Consider the following 18,703-nt stretch of genomic DNA (forward strand, 5'->3'; position numbering starts at 1 on the left):
CCACTGAGCGCTCTAGAGGTATTAGTAGGCTTCCTTATTTTTTATTATTAGTCGATTTTAACCAACCCTAAAGTTGAAGATAATTCATTGAAGCGTGGCGGGTGTATGAGGTGATATAATACGAATTGAATGAATACCGTTGCGTTTATTTCCTGTACAATTTATTTTTTTGATATCAATCATACCGACATGTATAAATAGTTGCCGACAAGTGTTATTTTAATTTGATTTCAAACACCATGAAATTACCTTGTTGTGCAACTGTACGACAATGTCGGTTACGAATCAAATGTTGTTTGATATTGACGCATCATAATAATGATAAATTGAAACCAATTATTATAATTATATTTTGTATTTCCTAGGTGGTGTTAAAGGTACCTACTTCTTTATTCTTGCGCATACGCACTTTGTGATAGAAATTTCACAGAATGAGTTAATAACAACTGACTGTTGCACAGAGTTATTAATTGAGAATGAAAAGAGCACATTAGTGTAGATTTCTTCTATTAAATCCATATTAAGTGAGAAAAAGACTTTGACTGCGATCTGCGATAGTATGTGGTGCAGAAATCGAAGTATGTACAAAGTATATGACGTTTGTTTGAGATCGTCCAGAATAAAAAAAAATAGTTATGAACGCTATAATTAACTAGTTTAACGTAGATTTAATCTGTTATTTTATTATTATTACGAATTCAGTTCTTATCTAATATTGATCAAAATGTTATACATGTTTTCGAACTGGTTTGTCAACACGTTTGTAATACGATAAGTAGAAAGTGATATGAAATGGATGCGCCCTGGTCGAAGCGTTGCGACGATCTACCATGTAAAATGTTTTCTCAACACCTAATAGATGTCTAAGTATGGTCGAACAAGGATATCTGAGCCGGTGAGAGGGGCGCTGCTGTCGCGGTTAGTTCTGTCAGAAGATATAAAACCTACATTGCCATAAAAATGGCATAAAGGGAAATGACATGACAGATACAGTACGAAAAGAATCTTGCGATGCTTTTTTGACCGTGACAGGGGAGCGCTAGTGTGCTGTCATAATTTAGTTTGACTTGTGTCCACCGGGTGAGTTATCCTTGTCAATGTAACAGTTAAGCGTTCTGTGGATGAAGAATTAGTAGTTAGAATGTTATTTAACTTACATTTCTCTTTTTTAAATAGTAAAAAAGTGAGCAGCGAAGCTATTGAAAGTGACGTAGACGTGGAAGACAACTTACCACATTCAGTAGTTAATTTAGTGTTGAAGAAATGTCAAAAATATGGAAACTTCGAGAAAAAAATACTCGTCTAAATTTACCTGACTATCTCAATAACTTTTTACTTACTTTATCATGTTTCCTTACTATTCTAAATGTATAAATTTATATACGAATACTGGCTTTTCAAGTTTGAGTTTTCACTTATTAAAATTCCACGCCAAAGTTTCACTCAAAGAATGACCACCCACATTTAAGCACTTAAGACATGAACAGCGATAAAACGAAACCTTAAAACATCGAAATTATTAATCTCACATTTTTTTGTTTAATGATCGCATTAAATGTGCGACAAGTAACGTAATGGGTTATAAAATGCAAGTTAAAAGTTCATTTTTCTTACTACAAATATGGCCACCAGGTGTCGCTGCTCGATGAGCTTAAAAAACAATCAGCTGTCATTCTCTCAAATTATTTAAGGATAAGGGGTAATACACATTACCCCAGAATTATTTTCTACACCTGTCATTAAATTCCGGAACATCGGTTGAATGATGTTGATCCTACATTGTAGGAGATCTTTATCGTTTAAACTTAATAAAAATTTTTAACAATTTGGCCATCTTACAAATTTCTTGATCATTCCATGACCCTATTATATTCTTATATCCATGAAAAATTGAACAAAACAATAAATTGAACACAATGAATTAAAAGTGTTTTATTCATTCATTCATTCATTACGCAATAACCTCATTATTTATATTCAGATATTTCATCGAATGGAAACGTAATTTATTAACCAAAAAAGTGAAGAAATACAGCTACCTAATATAGTTACCATCATTGCAATCAAGTAAGTATCGAAAGTGTAAAATAAACTGTGTATAGATTGATCAATCATAAAATTGTCACTTCTATGTATCAATTACCGATGAAGGATCCGTGAGAACCAAACACCTATTGTTCGGTTCGGTTCCAAACGTATTGGCGGATCGGTGGGAACCAAACGGTCATTGTCTCCGCACCGTAGATCCAAACGACTCACAGCTCCGTGTCCGGTGGAAACGCACAAAAACATCTTATGAATCGAATCGACGATCGACTTGTTGAAACGCACGAAAAACTTATTTCACTTTGCAAACAATATGAATAAATTTAGAAAGTTCACAGATTAGCTTTGTCACAGATAACACTGGTGGGTAAACATTTATGTTGCTTAACATTGTACGAGTGCCATTTTCTTTTATTATAAAAATAAATATCTATCAATGTTTTTAAAAAAAATCTATTTTAAGTTAATCTAAGTATAGGAGTATATATCTATGATTGGGAATATTTTTTGAGATTTTTAATTACTAATTTAAGTTTTTATTTTTAACCTCAATAAAATTACTTTTATTATTTGACCAGTAACAAACTACTCCTTCGAAACTCCATCAAAGCAAGAGTCACATAAAATAGAAAACTCTCTGCCATGTTATTACTCTGTACAAGTCACAGCGACAGTCCAGGAAATGCCGTAAGTGTGGAGAAAAAAAGCGATGAGCAGGAAGTACGGGCAGGTGCGGCGCGTCGCTCTGTCCGTCCGAAACTCGAGACATTCCCTCCGTAGGCTTACATCAAAGGGCACGCTCTAAGAAATACTTTGTTATCGATTAAAATTATGAATTTTCGATTGGATCGATTATCGAAATAAAAGAACATTTTGATAACTGATTTAAACTGTCGATTAAATATTTATAAGACGTTTGGTAAAAATTGCTAGTCATTTTAGGCGTGGTCTGCGTCAAATGTGGTACAAAAATTTGCCAACTATTTAAAATAAAAAATAAGTAAATAATTACACTTTCCAATAAAGTTTAAGATATTTCAAAAAAAGTAAAAAGAAACGAAAGAAAAACCACCACGAAAGAAAAAAGAAACGATATGAACCTGTTATGTTTATGTTTCCATTGTGGTGTCATTTCAAAGGGAAAATACAGACACCATTCATGAATTATTTGCTGATATATGAATAGTTATTCACAAAATAAAAAAAGAACAGCTACATGAAAAGAAATTCATACAAAACCACACGTCGCAGGTAACAATGCTACAACAATTTCATTTCGGAATGTACGCAGTTATAAACATAATTAGCTTTCAACAAAAACTATTATTTGAACAATGTCTGCAGGTGAGACACACGTCCGAACTCTTTGGTAATTACAGTAGGAATGACGCTAGGGTTGCAATATTGACAATAAAATTAAAGGGTAACATCAGTGTAACTTAGTTTATATTTCCGATAATTTCTTTATTGAAAACAACTTCAAAAAATGAGAAGAAATCATGATTTGGTTATTAAAACATTTAGAAATGTGAAAGAGTCAATTTGTAAATTATTTCTACTCATTCATCGATATTTCTTTAATTTCAGAGGGCCCATTACGAATATTTACGATACGCACCTTTGTAACGTCATCGATAAATTATATATGAGATTTGATGTGACAATATGTCTTGTATGGGCTCTAAAAAGTTTTAGGTCCTCTGATTCTGAAGAAATTCGCAACCCTTAACATCGCAGCATTCATTTAATTTTGAATTTGGAAACAAAAATGGCCGTCGACCAATGAACGCGCAGCTGTTGACTCGTGCCGACATATCTTTTTAACGGCCTTTTTTCAAATGATAATTTTGAAATTCCTTTAATAGTCCTTTACAATTGCTACGTTTAAAGTTTTTTATGGCTCAATAGACAATGAACAGGTGGAGCATTCTTTTTATACGCATTGCCAACTGTTATTATGGAATAATAGTTGTATAGACCATCTGTTACGGGCTATACAAAACTTTGCTCATGTCAGTAAACATTTTTTATGAACCAAATAAGCAAGCATACCTGGTCTGATGCCACCTAAATTGCAAAAAAATAAAATTGGACCGCATTAGTCCTACGAAATGAATAAACGTTAAGAAACAATAGGTGTTTCACTATAAGGTAGTAATCCATCCAAAAAATTAAATGAAACGATTCGTATAAATCAAAGTTTTCAGGTGAAATATGTGGTACCCGTTCTCCAATAACTTTGACTGCCGTTACTTAGATGAGATATTTTTTTTACTATTTAAGATCAAAAATTTACGACAGCTGCTTAATGAAATTAAATTAATTATAACGCATAGTCGATGTTGCTAGAATCACCTGCTGCAATGTGTTCTACGTTGGGTGATATAAATAATTCCTATGATGTTTTAGATATTTTTTAATTATGCTGGACGCATCTGGCGCTTTGTGACCTTTAAGCGCTGCAGGTGCTTTATAAATAGAATGCTTAGGTATTTTTAGTTAGTTATATTCCGCAGATGGTATTCTTGTGTGTTTAAAATTAATAACTGAACTTCATAAATATATTATGTGTTTGTTTTATAAAATGAACATATGAGTTTTCACTTTAAAAATGTACATAATTTTTATTAGACATAAATAAAAAAATAACAAAGTACACTAAAAAAAATTAACAAGTATGAGGACCAAACAAAAAAAGTTGCTTCCGATACCGGGAATCGAACCCGAGCCTCCTGGGTGAGAGCCAGGTATCCTAGCCACTAGACCATATCGGATGATACATATTCGTATAATTTAGTGTTCCAATTTTTGTATCAATAAAGTAAATATTATGATTCTAAGAAAATTATATTTCTGAAATTACTTATATTATTAAAAACTTAAAAATCAACATTTTCTCTGAAGAAGAAAAAATAAAAATTACGAAACAAACTTAAAGAAAACAAATAAAACGTTTACATAAGTAGTACAAAGTTATTGAATTCAACAAACCGTACATAAACTCGATGAAAGTATTGACCGTCTCGATATTTTTATTATTATACAAATTGAATGCGATTTTGTGCTTGCTCCAGTTACAATCTTTGTTCCTGTTTACATCCGAAGTGCCGTACAAATTACGTGTTATTCCAAATTCAATTCTGATGTTCATTTTATTTTTAAAAAACAAAAAAGGTTTTACGGTTCCGAAACCTCTTTGGTGTAATTAAATCTTGATTTAAATCAAAAATATCTACTCTGGATCTAAACCTTTCTTTTGTTTTACCGAAGATTTGTTTTTGTTCAAAATAAATACAAAGATTGAATTTATAAATCGTCGCACAAATCAAAAATGTTTATCATTTCTTTAGCTGCATAATTTTTATTTATTTCTTTGATATAAAATGAATCGACGTTACATCTCCGCACGAAGGCGATTCACGATCCAATAAAAATATTGCAAGGAACCAAAATGCCGAATGAACGATAAAATCGCGGCCATGTTTCTTTTTTTTGGCGCCAACAGTTTTTTTTTTCTTCTTAAATATAGTCAATTGTATGCGGCCAGTTATAATATTGTACTTTAATTTAACATTAAATTTCTTTATCAGATATTCGGATACGAGGTGTCGAGTAACAGCATTATGAATTGAGGTTCTCTTAAAAGATTTTGCGGAATTAGGTAGTTAATTATGTTTGTTATTATTTTTCCTCCGCCATATATATTTTTACAATCAATATTTATTCTTTTAAAGTACTCATGTACAACATAACTTTTTTGTTACATTAAATTAATAATTTTTTTGAGTACGATTGAGTAGTCCTTATAAACAAAAATATCATTTAATATTTACGTTTTTGATTTAATATTTTATAATGTAATCTTATCTATCTATCTATATATATAAAAGAAAGTCGTGTTGGTTACACTATTTATAACTCAAAATCGGTCGAACTAATTTAGATGAAAATTGATAGGGAGGTAGCTTAGAACTAGGAGACGGACATAGGAACGTTTTTATCTTGTGTGCCTTTTTTTGTATTCCGCGCGAACGGTGTCGCGGCTAAAAGCTAGTTTTGTATATATCCTAAGTGGAAAGTGAATTGACTGTATTATGAGCAGCTTATATGAGGTAGCGCGCGCATGCGCTAACAAAACCTATCTTTAACTCTATATAGGCAAATAATTAAATTCGCTTCGCACTCAAAAGCTACTTATATACAACAAACTGTCCCTATTACAGCTATAAGAATGTATTTTGCGATGACAAGTTTTCGACGTATATGCATTGAGAGCTTCAAATGACATTTCATCTAAATGGGTAGGAAATAAAAGTCCTCGACTGTAAACTTACATGACGTCGTAGCGCATGCGCGAACAAACCCTATCCTGCCTCAAGCGATGGGACGTCACGCATCTTGGACAGACAGTGCGTCAGTTTGGACCAGACGAGGATAAGGGACGGTACTTTTCCAGTTCTGGATTCAATGCCATAAAATATTTTTTTCTTTATTTTGTTTACTTGTAACGTTATTTGTTTTACTTAAGAATGGCTTTAAAGCTCTTAAAAATAAACAATTATCTTTAAACAACAAAATTAAAAAAATATTTTAATTTGTTTACCTTTGACTGTAATCAAAGGTTTCTTTCAAGAATAACGTAGTTGTTTATAGAAATAACTAAGCTTAACGTTTTGATCTCGAGCTTTTCTTTTCCCAGTTGGTGTCATAACGCTGACATGTTTTCATCGTAGATCACTTCATTATGCGATGCAGTTCTGGCGATGTGCCAATTTTTATACTCTTAGTTTTTCGACTGAGCATTTTATTTTTATTGATCCAAATCGACCTAATTTCGCAAATGGCTTTTGCATTCTCAAGCACTTCGTATTTAAAAGATACTGATATATATACAAAGAGTCGGATGTTTGGTTACGGCAGAATAGATTGAAGCGATTAAAAATACAAAGACAATTCAAACCAACAATAGTCGAATGACCCAAGACCACAACAATTAACCTTTGAAATATTCGATCCTTGAGATCGGTCCGAAAATACTGAGTATAAAATAAGCTTTCATTGACGTTTTAAAATATGTATAAATGTTTATTAAATTTATTTTCATTAATGTCCACACGTTAAAATACGAACCTAATTGGATCACTATATTATTTAGTAGGTATACCTACTAACTACCTTAACTAACTTAAAAAAATATCGGATAACGCTTGCCTTGTATTGTTTATCATATGTTGCTTTAGTCTATTCTGACCGTTAAGTTAATCGGTTTAAACATAGTTTAGTAATTTAAATAACTTAATAGGACCCTTTTAGACGACAAGTAATCTAGTTAGTGAGTTTCCGTAGACCGTTTATACTTAAAGAATTAAAGTCAATAACCCAATTATATTTATAAAATGGTGAAAAGCCAGTGTTGTCACATTTCCGTTCACAATTCTTTTGTAATAAAATATGTTTGTAGTTCAAGGGAGGTTAGGTTAGATTAAGGATGTCGAATCAAACGAATTAATACACAAGTGAATTAAGCAATGCAATTTATCTAAACTTTGAAATTTGCTCAGGCAAATTATTAAACTAAAAAACATCTAATGAAAAAGCTATAGAAGTTAGTGTAGCTAGTTAAGTTCTCACAGTAGTATGTATGTCTACCGTATGGCCTGTGAACATTTAGAGCGAAGTGTTACGGACAGGTGTTGTGGTCGGTTCCGGGATTTGATACCGGGGTGTCGGATTACAAATACCGTTGCATGACGCATACTATCAGGCCTATTTAGAAATTGACTTCCTTGACATAGGGTGTAGCTTTAATTAAAAGTGACATATTTGAGGGAAAATGATAACGTGACATATCTAAAGTATTTTGTTTTTTGTTTTTCGTTTGAATTTAATAAGTATTTTGAATCAATTTGGCATGGATAGCGTAACGGTTGGTCAGTTTTGTATAGAACGAAATAGTTGTTAAAACATAGAAGTTGAAATGTTACAACGTTATTTGGAACGTAGCAGTGAACATAACTCTAAACAATATATCGTCTTTAATAATACATAAAATTCCATAAATATGTAATAAAAACCTTTTAAACTTTATCCACTTTGCATTAATAGGTCGGAATATTATAGAAGCGCGGCTAAGTGGACTAAGTAATGAACTTAATTTATACAGGGAAAAGGTCTCATTAATAAATATTAACGCGAGATGAGAACGGCATAATGAAGATAATAAATATACGAATTAAGCTTTCAGAGTTAGAACGTTACGTCTAAAAACAGGTCAAAGGCAACGAGAATTTCCTACTACAAATTTTTTCATTCGTCATTTTGATAAGACAGGGCCGTATTCGTAACAATAGTCAACCTAATCCAATCTTCGTTACTCTGCAAATGCTCTCAACTTATTTATAATAGAAATAAAAATCGAAATATACCGTAGATTTCGACGGCCGTGAAACTTGTATAAATACATACGTAGTCTTTGTTGTGTCATACAGAATATAAGAGATCACAATATGGAATTCAAAGGTTAAAAAGAAAATATTGAAAGCATTTGTTGACCTTTGTGCTGTGTTGATATCTTACTATGCAAAAGACTGTATTTCCGCTATCTTTATGACACAGCTGTCAATTTAACGAAAACCGCAAACTTATTAAGGTCGGCTACAACAAAGGAAGTTGCGGTGAAGACAAAGAGATTTGCTGACAGGGGCGGATTAAGTCAATGACACGATTGTCTCAATATACCGTTATGATACCTTCTCCAGGAAGTTGTAAAGACATTTCCACATATTTAATTAGACCACAAGTACGACCACACATTTTTTTGTGGAAACAGGATAATAATATGTAATGTACTGCATTCTAAAAATAAATATTGCGCGCAGAAAATAGACAATGTGTAGAATAAAATACGTTTTATTCGAGTTAATTTTTTTTATTGAAAGATGTTTCTTTTTCTTATTTCATTTTCATTTTCTGAAACCAAACATTTACACCAGTTATTTCTTAATTTCTTTCAAATTTTAGACATGAAATTATTAATTGCTTATCAACTCAAACATAAAGTCAGTTCAAATCCTGTTTTAGAATAAACCCTTAAATGAATGAAGTATGGTCACCTTATATTCCTTTATCGTAGAAGACTCCGTTAAGTTTGTTTTACTTTGCTTAGATAACTATGTAATATTATAGGTATTAGGTACTCATTAGTTCCTATAATTATTTTACAATGGTGAATTATTTACTTATTAAGTTATCTTTTAAAATTTAAAGTAATACCAGTTGTAATGTTAAGTGCCCTTTTTGTTTAATCTGTTCAAATAGTGCGTACGTTATTTTTAAATAAGGCGTATATAGCCAACAGTTTTTAACAGTTAATTGGTTAGTAAAGAAGATGAATAGTGGAATTTTATCATGAAAAATCTATTCTTACGAAAAGTCAGCAGTGAAATTCTATATATTGTTTTTATAAGTTCAAGTCTCAATTGCTGTGAGGATGCAATCTCGGATCACTAAGGCATCTTTCTAATCCAATTTCCAATGATTGTCAGTTCTGCTAAACCCTCATCAGGCAATTCTTATAAGAGATAGCCGTTCTCTGAGACCAACTATTTGCGTCTCCGATTTCCAGAACAATTGCTTAGTCACGGCTTTGTAGATTTACGAGAGAGCGTACTTCTTATGTTTTATTTTGTATCTAGCCATGCTTCATTTTAAAAAATATAAGCTATTTTAAGTTGTTTATTCTTTGTTTTTACTATTTCCTTTTTAATATTTTTTTTTCTAATTTATTGAGATTCAACTGTCTCATATCGCGTCCTCGTCGATGAAAAAGAGTTTTATCGTTTTACTTTATATTTAACCTTTTTCTTTCTATTATTTTCTTTTTAAAAGCTTATAATCATTACACAGTTGAAGTGTAAAACTATACGAGACCATCACTTGCTAAACAGACCTGCTCAGAATACGCTAGCAAGAGATAAGCAGGATTCGAACGTAACGAGCCAGACCGCGTGACTGTTAGCTTTGACATAGATAAGAAGATTGCAGAAGGGACAAACAAAAAAAAAAAACAATTAGCCAACGAAAAATACTGTGATATATATGATATAAAAATATGATTTTTTAGTTTTTAAATTATTTAATGTTACCATATTGTATTAATAAAATTGGAGTGTATAATATTAAGAAAAAAATAACGTATTTCGTACACGTGATGTATATGCGTTGCTAATAACGGTTTTTAATTAAAAATTTTATGTCTGTAAGTCCACACTGGGTAATCTCCGGAACGGCTGGATCGATTTTGACAGGACTTTCACGGGAAGGTAGCTGATGCACGTGGGCATATTTTAGGCCAAGTAGACCATACTGGTCTACTTGGCCTAAAATATGCCACAATACAATCCGAATTAAAAATTGGAAAAACTGAATCAAAATTTAAAATGCCACGAATTTTAAACATAGCTTACTATAATTAAATTCACGGACTACGAATTTAAAAATATCCGAATCTCATTACACTCTTATCTATATTTTGCCCTTTTATTACTTACATTGAAAAAAAGTACCAATAAAACTCGGCTCTTTTATTTTTAAAGTGGTAGTTCTGGCCAATTGATCTTGGCCGTCAATTTGACGCATTGATCACGCCTCCTGGCCATATAGGGTAGCTTGCGTAGGTCACGAGTCGAGCGGTGGTCTTAATCGAACCCACAGCCGCATGTTTTTCCGCATTTTTGCACCTCGGGGTGTTCGGGTAATGTATTTGACTCGCACCGCTTATCTGATGTCTGTTATTTTGACTTATACAAAGGTCAGGACATTGCACCGATCGATGGTGATAGTGAATTTATTAAGATTTTTTATTTTTTTAACCACAACCAGATATAAATCTCTTATTCTCTTTTCGATGTTATTTTTTAGTATGGTAACTTCGAATTGTTTTGAAGTATGTAAATTATTATATATGAGAGAGAGAGATCACGATTTAATACAGGTAATTCTATGACAGTTCAATAACAATCCCATTCTTCAATACACTATCGATTTGACACTAAATTCTTAATATCATGTCATTGCTATCTAACTGTACTTAACAACAGACTGACCGTGTCTATTGTCATAATAAATCAAAGCGTATCATGTATAGCCCAAGTATGTCTTGAACGCATGATTTTTTTTTATAAAATCAGTGGGCAAACGAACAGCGGGAACTCCCATGGATATCTGCAATACCAGAGGAACCATAGATGCATACGAACTTCTTGAACAAATACTATAATGATTGTTTAAAAATAATGTGCGCTTTTAGTTTCATTTATATCCACCGTTAGATAAATTTATCACACTATAAGTATGTTTCTTTGTTATTTAATGGACATCTGTAAGCGTACAGTAATAAGCAATCATAGAAAATAGAGCAATCAATTAAATCATTATAATTATATTTATATACAAAGTAATCAATAAGAGGGCAGCGTGTCCGTACTTATGGTCCGGGAGCCAGCGACAGATTTTCATGACCAATCCCCTCCCAATCGAAAATTCGTAAAATGCATAAAGGACTTATACTATGAATACTCGCGACCGTCAGCTGCGACTCCGTGGGTGGGGTGGGCAGTGGCAACCTCCCAAACATGAAGAAAAAAATTTTTTTTCAGTCATTTCCTCTCAAATAAAAATTTACCTGGTGATCGTTTATATGCTACTATGAATGAAAATTAATGTCAGCTTGCTGTATCTCAGTGGAAAGTTTGTCAGCTGGCACCTTGAAATGGTCCGGAAGCCAGCCACAGATTTTCATGACCAAGTCCCTCCCAATCGAAAATTCGTAAATTGCATAAGGGACTTATACTATGAATACTTGCGACCGTCAGTTGCGACTCCGTGGGTGGGGTGGGCAGTGGCAGCCTCCCAAACATGCAGAAAAAATTTTTTTTTTCAGTCATTTCCTCAGATTTGAAAAATAATTTTTTTTTTTCATGTTAAGGAGCCAGCTGACGTATTATCCACCGTGTTATGGTCAGCTGACTATGTTTTTCTTTCAAAATACAACATAAACTATACTCTGATAAATTTTCAAATGAGAGGAAATGACTGAAAAAATTTTTTCTTTCTCCATGTTTGGGAGGCTGCCACTGCCCACCCCACCCACCTAGTCGCAGCTGACGGTCGCGAGTATTCATAGTATAAGTCCCTTATGCATTTTACGAAGTTTCGCTCGAGAGGAAATAATTGACAAAAAAATGCACCTGGCTCCCGGACCATTAAGATCAGTGAACTGCATTACTCTGCGCCGGCGCAATTAGCTGTAAGACAGTGTAGCCATGTATTAGGCTTTTGTTCGGATTTGTGGGACATCTCATTATACATAGTTAATCGTATTTTATGATTAGTGGTCTTTAATAATGTTTTAAATTTCAAATGATCTAAAATAATTAGGAATTAACTAAATATAGTAGAAAACGCTTTATACATCATAGGTAAAACGACGGATTGGTTAATGTAATCGAAAACCGAAAGTCCCTACACGCCTTTACCCTTTGCAAAAATTTCCTTGATAAAATCCTACGTGGAGTAGATTTAATCGACACAGTCTAATCTGTGACATAAATTCTTCAAGTACGTTCTCTGCGTGCATAAGATTATCCTGTGCTTACAACAGGGAAGGTCTCGAGTGTGTCGGGCCGCATGGTTACACCACTACGTTGGGTTGCCTCTCATAGACTCTTGCGGTTGCCATGGCGCGGAAGCATTAGCGGGACTTTGCGGTTTTGATACTATGAAATAAGGTATTATGTTTTTAAAGATATGTATGTAGGGTAATAACACCCGTATTGTACTTAAAGACCTTGTAGTGTATATGTAGACATACATAACTTAGATTTAGCTGTTATAGCTGTCGAGCACCACACGAACGGGCAACAAACCACCGATACCAATAGTTCTACCGATCATCATCTCCCTGGCCTTTTCCCACTCATGTGGGGTCGGCACACTAGGTTTTATAAACCTTAAAATGTTGGTTTAAGTTTTTACGGCCGGCCTGTCGCCAAACCTACTTTTGAGGAATGTCTTAATAGTTTCACCGATGACTTTGTGAACATTTGTGTTTTTCAGCTACCAAAAAAACTTATGTACAATACATATGTTTTTTGGTAGCTGAGCGAATCAGGAACATTTTAATTTATGATCTTGGAAAATCAATAATCTTTAAATAATTTTTGACATAAAGTAAAAGTAACTTGGACCCAAGTTCCCTTAGTACCTTTATCTCTGTATGTCAATAAAATAAAAAGCAACATTCAAGTATCAAATTTACGTGTCGCAGTACAACAATTCCCTGCTAAATTATTTTTACCGGCGACTAATCGCGGGTTCGTTTCCGGCGCAACTCCTGTTACTTATAAATCCAGGCCTGGGGAAGTAGCCGTCTTTTAATAAATAAACAACTCATAAACAATAATTATTGTACTTAATTAATAATTAAAGCGTTGAAAACCCAAGGTGTAAAAAGAATCTTGAATAATCTGATTAATGGGTACATATTTTTTTTTGGTTTTTTTTTATCAACATTTTAGTGTTGAAAGGTTATTCAATGTTACAACAGCATCCGTATTAATTATGTACAGATATATATAATGTAGATTTAATATATGTTCCCTATTTATTTACTGTCTTCACTTATTCAGGTAAAACAAGATCAAGTTGGAACGAGAAATTGATTTGAAACTATCCATTTCTATATTATAAGAAAACTTTTACAATCATAAAGTATATATTCAAACAAACAAGTCACAAACCTACATGGATTCCAGTAGGAATCCATGTAGGTTTAGGTATTACTGAAAATAGAATAACCTAGATCGTATGAATCACGGTCGGCTCACTTTATATTTAGAATTGTCGGTTCAACACGCGTATTGTATGCATTCGAACCTGACAGTGCGTTTGTGTCGGTTGTTACTGTCAATGTCTTTTCAAATAACTGTTTATCAATGACTAATGTTATTGCACAGCGAATGATTGGGACAAGCTGCTTGTTTGAGTTCTGTTTATTATGATGTACATTCTACATATGAACAGGGATTTATGATGACTAAGTTGTGGCAAATATCGCCTTTTAGTTCGTTTGCATTATCAAAATACTCATATTAAAAGATATTGTCATCTATCTATTCTGTTCCAATAAATTGTGATAGCTTTATATTTTTGTACAGATATTTCTCCAGAGGAAAGAGGACACATGGTCCATACAAAATCAACTTAGAAATTAAATAAAATTACAACTTATGTAGACGTGTCCATATAGCTAATACGGGACAGTCCAAGCCGACTCTATCAACAATGAGTTGCAGGTAATTGTTGACGTTGCCCTGCACCCGCTGCATCAGGGATGCTGCTCTTTTACTTATTGCTGCAGCAAAGCCGTCAACACCGACATCTGCAAACATCCCAGATGCGCTACAGAAGCGCGGCAGCCCCAGCAGGGCCTTGAACTCATTGTTGTATTTGACCCGCAAGGCATTATAAGCCCTTTGCGTACGCGCAGTGCTTTAGATTTTTCAAAATTATCAACTTGTGTTTAGCAAACTTTAAATTTGATAAACTGAAGTTGGTAATACACTTTTGACGATCCAGACTCGTTAATTGTGTGAAACTAAATTATTACCAAAACATATCTTTCTTCAATAAAGTACTGTTCACTTTAAACTTGGGAATCTATTCAAGATCCTAACGCTTTTGAATTTCAATTTTTAAATTGATCGTTATGTACTATTTCGTAATACATTTTGATCAAGTCTTAACACACGTGGCTTGCGACATAGTGGTCACTCAAGTTGTACTGTTACTTGTTAGGGCCACGGAAATAACCTTACCTGGCGCCGGCAGACGAAGCTCATTGTTGAGATAAGGTTACTCCATCATTGCTCATTATACTGACGTGAAATAGAAAACTACAATTGTAGCCTAACTATTTTTTTACGATGATTTTATTTTTTTCACAAAAATTTTATTTTGACGATTTCAAAAACGTGGTTTAGAATTCGTCGTTACTGTTAAATTATTTTCTTTTTGTTATTCTCTAAAACAGTTTCCAAATCTTCAAAATTCCATAGACCAGAAACGTTAAATAACAAAAGATTATTTACATTTACTAGCTTGTCATATTATACAATGAATAAATTCACAATCTATTGGGAACTTACATAAATAGTTCAGAAACCTAATGTGCGTAGATTAAACTGTCACACTGTAAACACTAGGGAGCTTCTCGTCATGATACAAGTTTACTAATGCAGGACCAGTTAAGTCAGGCATACACGGACCCGATCCAACCATTATCAGTGCCATTATGTTGTTATCGTTAGGCTACTGAGAGTATAGTGTACACTACCTTTATACTATAATTAGTCTATATTTAGACAGGAAAATGTGTCATATGTAATCTACTTTTAAGTCCTGAATGAAATACAAAAAAATCCTATATTTATCTTAAGATCTAAGTACATCACATACTAAGTTAAATGCAAATTTAAGGCAATACTTAGGCTTTGAAGCGGTGCAATAAAAACACTTATAGATAATGTTAATCTTCAATTACACTCGCTTACGACTTGATGCAATCTTGGTGCAGAACTAGATTTCTCTATAGCTGCATTCGAGTGAAGAAAGGTAACCGTTCATTGAGTTTTTAATTTATCTTACACTAGCTTTTACCCACGACTCCGTCCGCGCGGAATAACAAAAATAAATAGAAAACGGTGTAAAAATTATCCTATGTCCGTTTCCTGGTTCTAAGCTACCTGCCCACCAACTTTCAGTCAAATCGATTCAGCCGTTCTTGAGTTATAAATAGTGTAACTAACACAACTTTCTTTTATATATATAGATTTTACTTCTTACTTATATTATAAACTAGCTGTCGCCCACGATTCCGTCCGCGCGGAATTACTAAAAAAACATAATAAGTAAGCCTATGTGTTCTTCCAGACTATGTTCTACATCTATGCCAAATTTCATCAAGATCCGTTAAACCGTTCTGGAGATACTATAAACTTTCGCATTCATAATATTATAGTAAGATTAGTAAGAAGTAAGATGTGAAAATTTGAATGGATGGATGGATATTTGTTAGAGATTATCTCCAGAACGGCTCAACGGCATGAAATTTGTCATGGGTATATAACACAGTCTGGAATGACACACAGGCTATTAATTAAGGTTTTTTTTTAATTCCGCGCAGACAGAGTCGCGAGCGACAGTTAGTTTATCATGTTTACATCTATCAAAGTTTACATCTTTAGAAGGCGGGACTGTTAACATGATCAAAACTGAAGTCATAGTTAAAATAGCACTAGGTTGATTAACCTTGGGTTTCTGAGACCGAAAAATCTTTATAAAACATATCGTCATCATTGCCATTCTTAACATTTTTGACATCATCTTTAATAAAACAGAGATAACAAACAATATGGTTTAAACGATGAATTTGATCTCAGAAATCCACGGTAAATCATTTAATACAAATCGTGATAGATTTGCTTCGAGAAATCGTAAGGTATTCAAATTACTATTAAATTTATATCCATAAATCAGACGTTTATACGTAATGAAAATGTTCGCGTTGAAAGACTGTGTCGAAATTGAAAGGTCCCGGGTTCAGAGATCTGTCTATTCCGCAATTGCTAAACAATATTTATGATGCCTTATACACGGCATTTCCATTACACGAGCGGTGTGTCTCGACCTGCGACTGTGCTTCATTATCTTATCGTCTCACGGTAAATGTCTTAAATTTCAAATTTAATTTAAGTGTTTCCGAACAGCTTAGAGATAAAGTTTGCCCGAGGACGATAACATGTGACCTGAGTTTGATGACGTCAGAGCCGTATGCTTATAGAAAAGTAAGAAAAAGCTACAACATTGAAGCAAAAGCAAGGAACTTAATTTATGTTACGAATCGATTTTCTAGAAACAATGAACAATTCACCGCTGACGTACGTAGCGCTTGTAAATTTTAACCAGATATCCACCAGAATATTATTTATACCCTAATAGATCATGATTAATGGGCATTACCGACACTGGGTAAGTCTAGTCTAGTCTAGACTTGTCTAAACAAACTCTGAAGTCTATCTGGGAGGAAAAGTTTCGACACGCGTCTAGCAATCGAAAGTAGACAGCGTCACAATTTGGACTCTCTTTGATCTCGTAGACTACTTTATCTGTCACCCGTGTCGTTTAACCACTTAAACTGTTGACATAGAATTGATAATAAATGTTTTAAAAATTAACATATGAGCACTATAGTATTATATTCCCCTGGATTATGGGCGTCAGTTATGTTGTTGTAAGATATGACCAACCATCAGTATGTCATACTAGCTTTTGCCTGCGACTACGTCAGTTGGGAATTTATTAAAAACCTAATTAGCCTACGTGTTCTTTCAGACTATGTTCTACATCTATGCTATGCGTTTCAGTAAGATCCATGCAACCGTTCTGGAAACATCCGTCCATCCACACATCCACATTTATAATATTAGTATGAAGTAAGATTAGATATATTAAAGACTACTTAGCTATTAGCCATAGTTACATTTAAATTGATGTGTTTTAATTTATTTTAACTTTAAAAATCTAAGATAACCTGATTTTAAGGTTAATTTAGTCATATTATAAAAATCGTTAAATTAATCGTCACGAACGCAATTAGCTCCTTATCTCAACTTTCATCTTAATAAGTTGCGACAAAGGTGACAGAGAGTTATTTTATTAGACTTATACCCTATAAACCCATTTAATCTTTATAATAATAAATTTGTCCCCCGTCCCTACGTTTCGTGGTCAGACTAAACCTGTCAAAAAGAGATAAAAGTGACACGAGTTGACGAAAATATTACCGCGAATATCAAATGACTTTAAACAAATGTCTCTTCATTGCGAAAATAAATCAAACGGTATAGTTCTTTGAGTTTATTTTTGATTAAACGTAAAATATCTTTCCGACGTTACGGAAACTGGCGCACGATGCTTCCTTCCCGTTGGAACGCATTTAGAAATAGAAAAAAAAAAGCTAAACGAAAACAAACAAGCGATGATGAGCTCTCAGTTATATGGATTTAAAATTATCTCATTTTATTTAACAACTGCGTAACTAAGCGCGGTAAAATGTATTTCAACAGGAAACAATTGAAATACGATTTTTTGTTTTATAAATTTTAATCGCTTTAATAGTAACAATGTACGTTTTCTTCGCATATTTTATTTATTCAACTAGAACATAATATTATCTATATAGGTACATAGTAATAAAATTGGATTCTCTGTATTTAATAACGAAAAAAAAAGTTGCATATTTCGTACACATGTATTTACGTTCCTGATAATTTAAAATTTTTGTCAGTCTGTATGTGAGTATCTGTCCGCTACGGCTTGACCGATTTTGACAGGACTTTGACGGAAAGATAGCTGAAGCAGGCGGGCATATTTTAAGCTATTATTATAGTACTATTATAGGCTAGTATTATTTAAATTTCTACCAAATTCAAAACATATTAATAAACCACTAAGAACAATATTAATCTCCATACATACGTACATAATTCAAAATTTATTAGCCGCACGATTAAACCTGTGCAAGCGTCAATCTGTCTTT

At 33.2% G+C, this 18,703-nt stretch overlaps 1 protein-coding gene and 1 non-coding gene across 2 annotated transcripts in view; one reads left to right on the forward strand and one right to left on the reverse strand.

The window, feature by feature from the left end:
- LOC106718512 overlaps positions 1–18,703 on the forward strand; it is a 281,801-nt gene that overhangs the window by 63,407 nt on the left and 199,691 nt on the right. The gene's annotated exons all lie outside the window — the stretch shown is intronic.
- Trnae-cuc lies at positions 4,749–4,820 on the reverse strand. The gene has a single exon. It is a non-coding gene; the product is annotated as a tRNA-Glu (tRNA).

Source organism: Papilio machaon, chromosome 4 (genome assembly GCF_912999745.1).
Source record: "Papilio machaon chromosome 4, ilPapMach1.1, whole genome shotgun sequence".
Taxonomy (NCBI): domain Eukaryota; kingdom Metazoa; phylum Arthropoda; class Insecta; order Lepidoptera; family Papilionidae; genus Papilio; species Papilio machaon.